The sequence below is a fragment of the Zonotrichia leucophrys genome, chromosome 1 (assembly GCF_028769735.1).
Source record: "Zonotrichia leucophrys gambelii isolate GWCS_2022_RI chromosome 1, RI_Zleu_2.0, whole genome shotgun sequence".
In the NCBI taxonomy this organism is placed as follows: domain Eukaryota; kingdom Metazoa; phylum Chordata; class Aves; order Passeriformes; family Passerellidae; genus Zonotrichia; species Zonotrichia leucophrys.
Window position 1 is genome coordinate 27484195 of NC_088169.1, and position 9854 is coordinate 27494048.

Consider the following 9854-nt stretch of genomic DNA (forward strand, 5'->3'; position numbering starts at 1 on the left):
AAAAGCTGGGCTAGATGACAAATGCATTAGCATAAGTAAGATAATAATTTAAGGCATTTAAGGCACAGAAATTGTAATTGCAAAATGCATCTGTGTGAATTCTGGCATTAAGGGAACCCTGAAATCACAAAGAAAATAACTGCCATTGGCCTGGGAGTGACAGTGAAGCAGATTTAAACTAAACTCCATGCTGTGGTGTTTGGGATGCCCAGAGGACATGTGCAATCACCTGCACAGCACACCTGGGGGTTCCAGCAGCTTGCCACTGCCAGGAGGGGCAGCCCAGCCATTCTCCACTGCACTGAGCTTTGCCCATCTCTGTCCCTCAGACGAGAAGCTGTGAACCAATTCTCACCTGGCAGACACTGCTCACCTTTTACTGTTGGTGGGGTTATTTTTGGGCAGGACAAGCAGTTTCAGGTGGTGCTTCATTCCAGCACTTGGGAGAGATCGAGGTCTCCCGGTAAGTGTGAGCAGGACAGAGCTCAGTTTGCAGCACCTGGGAGCTCATGCACTTCAACTGTACTCTGGTTGTAGAACTCTAAGGAATCTGTTCCTGGGCTGTAAGAGCTTTCTCCAGGATTCATAGTTCTACAATATCTTTTTCTCTGTGTAGAGCTTCTGGGCTTAGACAAAAAAAACCCAGTGTATTTGGGGGCATGGAGTATGTGCCCCTTACACTGAGAAGCAGAGGCCTTGAGTACTTAGTAGGCATGTTCTAAACAGTGCCAGAGAAAGCTATGGTTTTGGACGTAGGATTGCTCAAAGTTTGTCCTTTTTCTCCCCCCCCAGTTCCTGTGAATTTACAGCATCATTGTTTCTCATCATGTCAACAAACCAGCCTCAAATACCCAGGGTTTGTCCCTGCCAAGAAAGTTCAAAAAGATCAATAATGTGAAGAGAGCTGAAAGCGTCATTCAGATGCAATCACATCAGTACAGGTTACTGCTGGCATTTCTTTTTTTTCTGTGTAAATGTTCTGGTTTCAGTGTACAGCCTATTCCTAAGAACTCTACAACACCAGCTGCAGTTCCTGCCCCTTGTGCTGCTATCTCAACCTGACAGACACTGCTGCTAAACAGCAGCAGAACTGAAATGCTGAGGAATGTGGATGGGAAGAGACTTTCTGGAGTCCAAGCAAAGTTTGTAAGGAGAACAGCTTAAACTGCAACTGTATTTGGGAGGTCGAGATTCTGTAGAAAAGATTAATTTGATACTCTTAGAACAGGAAAGGAGATTTAACCACATATCTTTCATTAAATAGCATGAGGAAATCCCCATGTCCAGCTTGGAAAATTTTCATATAAATCACTTAGCTGCAGAATGACAGTCTTCCTGAGCAGTACTAGCTCCAGTTCTGACCCTTTATAAATACCAAACTCATGGAATATAATGACAGAAAACAAACACAGAAAAATTGTTACACATACAAAAATGCTGAAAAAATGAATACTTTCCATGGAGACAAAAATAAATAAATAAAACAAGGTTTTAAATTCAAGCTGGCATTTAGGGGCTACAACAATCTAGAAAACTTGCCAGGAAAAGGAGCGCTAACCAAAGGTTACTGTTACTATTCTTTTTCTGGTAAAGCAGGAGCCATTTGTGCTAGAGTTTATTCCATTTATTTTAAAGAGGGCTCTGATTATGTTGTTCTCTTAAACTTCTAGCTACTTCTGGTTTCTTTTTTTTTTTTTTTGCCAAACCCACAAAAATTTGTTAAGGAGGACTTGGTTAGTCCAGTGCCAATTTCCATTTCTCTATTTCTGGCCATTGTTTCTTTTAAATCTGACATGAGCAGAGGTAGCTTGGTGGGTTTGGAGATTAAATTCCCACTCTTTGACAATCCAAGAACGGGAGAACTGCAGCTTGATATAACACTCCGAGTAAAAACCAGGGAGGTGTAAGGTTTCTTCTTAAGCCATCTCTTCTGTTTGTCAATGTTCCTTTCCCCCCCCCCCCCCCACATTAATGACTGCTGAATAGTTTATAAAGAATGCTGCAGATGACCAGTCCTGTGTGCTGCAATGTGCTCCATTCCTCTGCCCCTGGAAGCTCCCTGGTGTGCACACCATTACCTGTCTGTACAGAGAGCCTAACAGCTTACACTGTAATAGGAGGTGAGCAAACAAATCTGTTCAACTCTTAGAAGAGGAAAAAGGAATAGATCTGAAAAGAGATCCAATGAGAATTATTGCAGAGTTGCATTGAAAATTAATTTAGCTAGTCATACAAGATCCATCAGCCTGTTGCTCCCTGAAAAAACAAGGCTCTATATCCTTGCCTGTGACCTTCCCAATGCCTTTTGAGGAAATGAGTATGAACCAAGTCCCTTCAAGAAAACAAGTAAGAACCAATTATCTTTGTAGCTTTTGATTTTGAAATATTTCCCCACTATCCAAATCAAAAGTTCTTTCATAAAATCCTTGTTCATCTGGTTTTGACCTGAGGCAGAACTAAAGTCCCCAAGCACCAAAGTGCTCAGGGAGACCATAATTCGTTCCAATGGCAATGGCAACTCAGCCTCCAGCTGCTAAAGGACCAGGCTAAAGGACCTCTCCCTCCATGGTTCCTTCTGAGGGGCTGTGGGTGCCCATATCTGGGAGTGGGATGGGGATGGAACAGGGAGAATCAGGGCCTTTCCTGTGTAAGCCCAGGTGGGCCTGCATGGGTACATCAAACCAGAATAGGATCAAGAATTGTGAATTAAGTCATCTCCAGGTGCTGGTTTGCTACTTCAGAGCTTTTCTGATGGCCAGGATTCCAAACCACTTAACTTGCTTATTGACTATTTTAGTGTTTCCAAAACCAGGAAACACTTTTTACCCTGGAGCAGCAGCTCTTCAGCTTTGAAGCACAGAGCATTCTGTGGCTGAGCTGGGAGAAGCAGCTGGTTATTCACACAGTGGTACAGGGCTTGTACATTAATGTGGCTCTTTTGAAGCTAATTACCAGAACATAACGAAAGAAATAAAAGTTGGATGGAGTAACTTCTTGAACCTACTCTAATCTGTGGACTTACAATTGGTTTGCAATGCCATAATTTGCTGTGACATAGTTTGTGGTATGCAAATCATGGAGAACTCTGGCTCTCTATTGCATAATTACCATAACAATTTATTTTGGCTTAAAAGTACTTACCCTCAGAAAGTCCTTGTTCCCTCCTTTGACTTTAGAAAGATTAAAAAGAGTAACTGACACTGTAATTTAACTTCTTGATGACCATATCAGTCCTGTAGATCCTGCTCCATCAAGATGCTGATGCTGATAAAGTACAAGTTGTCTGATAGACACCTGCCCCAAATTTATTCTTGCACTTGACATGAACAAAGTGTAGCTAAGGCCAAACATAAGGAAGTTCTAGTTAATCATAGTTCTGGAGTGAAGTAGAAGCAATGGACGTAAATTAGTGTAATACAGAGCAATTCTCAGGAAAAGAAACCCTAAGATTTTATTATTATCTCCCTGTAAGACTGCAATTTGCACTATAATTCCATCAGCTGTCTTTTCTGCTTCTGTGCATAATCAGATATAACATCACATATCGTTAAAGAAACAATTATTCTAAGGACAGACTAATAAATGCCTTCTGTTAGATGCAGGATTTAGCCAGCAAACATAAATAGACCTTTTGCATCAATACCAGTGAGGATTAACAGTGACATTTTTATGTCACCCACTCATTTGTGAATTACCACATTGTCACAGCAAGCCACAGGGTGGAGGGAAAAAAAAGGAGACAACCAGCAAATGCAAAGTTGTCATTTGTGGGAGTGAAGAAACTGTGGCTATTTAAAGATGCTAGTCAAAAACTCTAAAACGAGGAAATATTTGAATCCCACATAAATTCCATATTTAAGAATGTAGGATTGAACATTTAATGAGAATTTGGTGAAACAGATTTTTTTTTGGTACAGTACTTCTTATTCACAGTCTTCCTGTGTTAACTTGGACAACTCACACAGTATTTGTGTGACTCATTTTCTCAGGCTTTTAATTTTTGGGGTATCATTTAGGCAGTGTTTCCCATTCTTACTGGAAGCAGTCTAGTAGTGCCTGCAGAGAATCTACAGATGCTGTGTATGGAAAATTGCTCTGTAGGGAAATTCTGCTGTTCTGATGAAACATGGGAACCTGAAGATCCTGTGATAACAATTGGCTTCTTTTTCTTCGCACTCCACAAATCAAAAAATCAGGTTGCAGGAGCAACAGGGTTAATTTGATTATTAACTGGTGGATAGTTAAAATTTGACACTGAAAAATTAGACAAAATTTCAAAACCCAACTTTTCAACAGAGATATTTTTTTCAGCAATTAGTTTCTTAGTACATAGTAGGTTTTCTGCAGCACTTCTCAATACAATAGTTAGCTATCCATGCCAGGGTACAAATGCAAGTTGTCAGATAAAGCCTTGCAGCCAGTCTTGCAGTCACACGCTGATTTCCACATACATTCATTGACTAGGTCGGGCTTAAGTTCCTTCCTAAGGATATTTTATCAGTTAAGCCTGAATGCAGTTGTGTCCTTTGAACAGAGTTTCAAGGATAAAGATTTGAAGATTTAATGATACTCCTTTGATGTTACTTGAAATTTCATGAATGTCAAATGTCCTATAAGATTTTGGAATGAGTTGACTGGCTCCCAGGAAATTCATAGTGAGGTGCTAGGGATAAGAAGGAAAACATCTAGCCAAAATCATTATGACTGGGGTTTTTTTTATGTGTCTGCATACATTTGCTCTATTTTGCAGGCATGATCCCTGCCTGGCTGCCACCATTTAAGCTGGCTACAAAGATTCTAGGGACTGTAGGTGAGGAGCTACATCCTTTTCTGTCTTTGAACAACATCTGATGTTATGGGATGCATGAGTTTGGACAGCTTAATGCATGTTTGGACAGCTTAATGCATTTCCTCCTCTCCCAATCAATCAATTTTCACTTCTTCAGTATAATTTCCCTGTTGTTTCATTCCATCTCAAGTCAAACAAGCAGGCAAGACTTTCATAAACCCATGAAGAGCCATTTTAAAAAAGCCACACTGGCAACATTGGCAACAAGAATTCCAGAGATTATGGCAACAGTTCCAAAAAGAACACTGGTGAAAAAGCAGTATTCTGAGACTAGGTAATTCTTCATTACTGACTTACTACTGTAGCAGGTCAGAGGGATTTTAATCAGAAAAGGCCCCCTGAAGAGCACTAGTGTGGAATGTGGAATATTAAAATAATTCAACAGTTACAAAGACAGGAGCTGTTGCCCTGCACTGCTTTTTCACTGTGTGTACTGGCACGTCTGAGATAGATTGCTTTTTTTTTCCATTGTCTTTACATCAGGCATTTCACTTTGAAGGGTGTGTAGGAAAGTGAACTTTCAAAATGTTAGTCATCTGTAAAGTTACAGTATTGGACTTTCAACAGGATGTGAGGCAAAGTTTTCCAGAATGTAGATTCAGTCACACAGGGATCAAAAGGGGCTCATCTGCAAGAGGATGATGTGGGCATGCCAGTTAGCCAGAAATCCCATTAAGGACCCCTGCTAAAGATACTCCTTTTGACATGGTTAATGAAATAACATTGGAAATCCTGCGAACTATGTGCAGCGTTTCTTGTTCAAAGCAGAGTATGATTCACAGGGCTGACGTTAAGGTACACAGCACTAAAACCTCAAGGAGAAAGTGTGGTCTTTTTCCACATTTGTCACCAACTTTTAGTTTTGTCTCTGTTATAATTAAAATGATGTATGCGGGGACCTTTATCATCAACACAATTTTTGTTCTTTCCACTCCTAAAATTTCAAGTGGAAAAGGAAAGCTTATGTTTACTTTTTCCATTTAATTCTTAATAAAGAGATTTCTTTATTTGAAGCATCCCCATTTTCTGAGCTTTATAGATCTATTAATCAATATTTATAGAATTCAAGTCACTAAAAAATAGAAAGAGGGGGAAAAAGGGGATGTATGGGAAGTAGCTAGGAAAGAATAGGATAAAGATGCACAGCACTGTGAACCCAAGAGCTCTGTGCTTTGCCAAGCACCATCAGCAGACTTTTTCATAGCAGGACTTTGGTACCCAGTGGAAAATTAGTTGCTTCGCTTTTAGCCAAGGTTCCAGCCTAGAAGGAATCACACTTTAATTTAGAATTCTCTCATTTGTTATCAGCTCTGAGCTAAATCAAAAACTTTGCAATGATGTAAAAAATAACAACTGCTATTCTGTACCACTGATGTATCAGAGAGAAAAAAACTGTCCCTCAGTGCATACAGCAGAAGTCTCTCCTCAGTGTTTGCCTGTTTGCAAACATTGCTTCAGATAAATTTACTCCAGATCCGGGAAAAGTTTTGGGTTCTCATTTTGTTTAAGCCCCACAAATGTAAACATAGGATAAAGGCCACTACCACATTTCTCTTGCATATACAAATTCAAGAACTGCCCAGCTCTTTAATTATTGCAGAAAAAAAAAAAAAACCAAAAAAAAACCTGGCTACTGGGAAGTTGAGATTACTGCAGGAACTTGAAGCGGACTTTCAAAGTTGAGAAAATTTCAATACCCAAAAGCTTAATATTGCCTAGCATGCTGACAGCTGTCAGTGACTTACTATACAGTCTTTAAAAGACATACTAAGGATGTAGTACTGCAAGCTCTTACCCATGATACAACTCATTTTGCAAAGAAAATATATCCTTAATGAGATATCTTTAAGAACAATTATGTATCTTATGAACAGATATGATAACCTTGCAGCAACTCTTTAGTTTCCTACTAAAGCTACTGTTCAGTGTTGATCCAGCTGATTTCTGTCAGTAGCTAGAGATTAATAACAGACTGTTAATTAGCTATGTCAGCTACATGAGGTACTTTGCATCATTTAACACCAAAAGTCTTCTCAGCCCTTCAGTTTCACCCATAGTTCAGTTCATGTCATTTATTCACACGTGAAGGTGTAATACCTGTGTAAATGTCAAAGTGAAGTAGCATCTCTGCTTCCATAGAAGAACTGCCAGCAGCTTCAAAAGGCCTCAGACTCACTGTGCAGCTGCAGACTGCAGGGGTGGCAGCTATGACACCCACAGCCTGTTCCACCCAGCCCAGCTGTGGCAAAGGGGACATTTCAAGCTGCAGGAGACAAGTGTGAGGTTGGTAGCTAACGGTCCTGCTGTGGGAAGCAGCTGAGCCAGCAGGACTTACCTGCATTCCTCTAGTTATACTGTCCCAAACTGTCACAGTCACTTCCATAAGACAGATCTATAGTTAGACACTATGCCACAAGTAACAAGGAAAAGAAATAGCAAATATAGCTGTCCTTATATATTCAAGTGTTACAAACATGTTTTCTGGTACTTGGATGCTTTATATCGTCCAAGTGTATGTCCAGTGAACAGAGACATCTTCCTAAGGCTGTACAGTTAATTTGTCTCCGTATTTAAAGCAGTAAAAGAGACAGCACCTCTTTAGTATGAAATGTCCCAAGGGATTTCTGTACCTCAACATATATTGCAGACATACTTTATCTCTTTTTTAAAAGAAAACCCCCCAACACACTTCCAGAATAGTCACCCCTTCCACCCAAACTACCATCACCCCACCCAACTTTAAAAAAGACATCTGTAATTGATGCCCACCCTACTACCACTTTCTCAGGCACTCTTAAGGAATTGCAAAGTGAAATAACTGGGACACCTCAACAGCCAGCCAGAAAAAGTGAAAGGCTTCTGGCTTCAGCAGAGAAGTACTGAGTGAGGAAATGCCCAGATACAGCCCACATGACTGAATTATTCTGGTAGTTAGTAGCATTTGAGATTAGGTTTACAAAGTCTCTTTTCATGGCCAAGGGTTGATGCAAGGATACATTCTACAGGCTTTCCGCTTTAGACTGATAGCAGCCGGCTGCAATCATTTACCTGCACTGATGCAGAGCCACGCATGGACAGGGATCTGCTCACTTCTGTCACTCTGGCCAGTCCCACTGAGGGTTTGCCAAATGTCGCTTAATGAAACAAGGGCAGGTTAAAATTGGTTAATGTGACTTGCCCCCAGGGGAGGGGGCAGTTTACAGCTCTCTGTGCAGAAGGGCAGGTGCACCTAAATACACTACAATGGCTCATTTGGCATGGCTAGTCTAGCTGAAGAAACACTCAATGCTTTTGCACCTTGACCTGAGCATTACCTGCTATCTCATGTGCCACTTGCAGCTTCACTCCTTGTGAAAGTCTCAGAATATGCTTTCTTCAAGGTTTTACCACAGGAGATGAACTACCTAACTTGTAACACAGTTTTATTAAAAGCAGACACAAAACCTGGTAGGTTGGCTCAGTTTTTCCAATAATGAGTGCACATTAGGACACGGCAACACTGAATTTGGCTAAACTGAAAAACCATACAAGATAAATTGTGGATCAGCTGTAAAATGATATTTCATTATAACAAAACTAGGAATTAATGTTTCATTTTTTCTGTCAAACTGTTCACAGTTTAGCACAAACTAAAAAGCTAGCCCTCTCCTAATCCCTTCTATTAATCTCAGACTTCTTCCTTTGCACACTCAGATGAGGACATAAAAAAATGAAAGCATGTACCTTTTTTTTTTCTTCAATGCCAACAAGTTGGAAACAAAATACATAACTATTTTTTTCTGGATGAAGTCTCTGATGTTTAGCCTATTGCCTTCAAGTTCATATGCATTCTATGTCACTGAAGGTGTATTAAGTCAGGACAGTAATCTCCTTAGCCCTCCTTTCTAGCTGATGGAAAATAAGTTAGTAATGCAATGATGAACAGCTTCTCTTCCAGTGAGAGGCCTGAAGTTAAGTTGGGCTATTCTGATGTACCAGGACTATGCTGCAACAGCTGCAGCTACACTCAATAGAAGAGTTGTTTGTGCTTTTGCATACAGTACTAGTCACACAAAGAAATGCTGGTAAGAGGGCCAACTCAAATATTTAGCATCAGACATTAATTTATGTTAAGAGCTCTAAGCAAGCCATCTCTGTCAACTATTACTCTTTAGAAGAAGGGATGCATGTTTAGATACAATTTTCTAAAGAACTAGTCAAGCCATTGCATGACCAGCAAGCCTCATGGAGATTGCTCTTCTACCAAGTTCTCTACTTCCCCCATAACCTCAGCTGCTTTCACATGCCTCTGCTCTCTCCTAAGTTCCCAAGAACACTTCCTTCTTCTCTCACTTGTGTCACCATACTACTGATTCAGGGTTGCTTGGCTTGGAGCTGCATGCATCCTGATTCACAAGCATGGTAACAGCTGAGACTTTTTTCAGTTTAAGCAAAAATCTGGATGTCTCTTAGGAGATACAGGCCACATGAGGTTTTAACATATCTTCTGGTGAGGCAACAGCTTCAGAGAATTTTTAGATACCCCAAAATCCCAGAGTCTAGCTTGCTGATGAAACTTCCCTTTACAGTAGCCATCAGCTGTAGTTAAGACACATTACAAAATACCTTAATCCTAAACCCTTTTTAATTAGGTGTTGACCTTTACACAGTGACTAAAACTAGTATTAGTCTTTCCAGAGTCAGAGATATTAAGCTGCACAGAAATAAGGTCAGTATACTATTTTAAGTTAAGCAATGCCACTCTCCCAGGCCCTTATTTAGACATATTTGTCTAAAACAAAAATTGTTGCCTCTTCATTTATATTGACATGAGTTATTAGAAAGTAGCTGCCAAAGAAAAATGTTACTGTCTTGCAAACAACTTTGCTGTATTTTTCCATGTCTTATTGCTTGAGTGCTAGACAGCATCAAACATCCTGATAATGAAAAGAAAAACCAACACAAACCAGTATATAGTTTTAACACCAATATGCACCTAAGTATGCAGCATACAGGAGCCAATTCA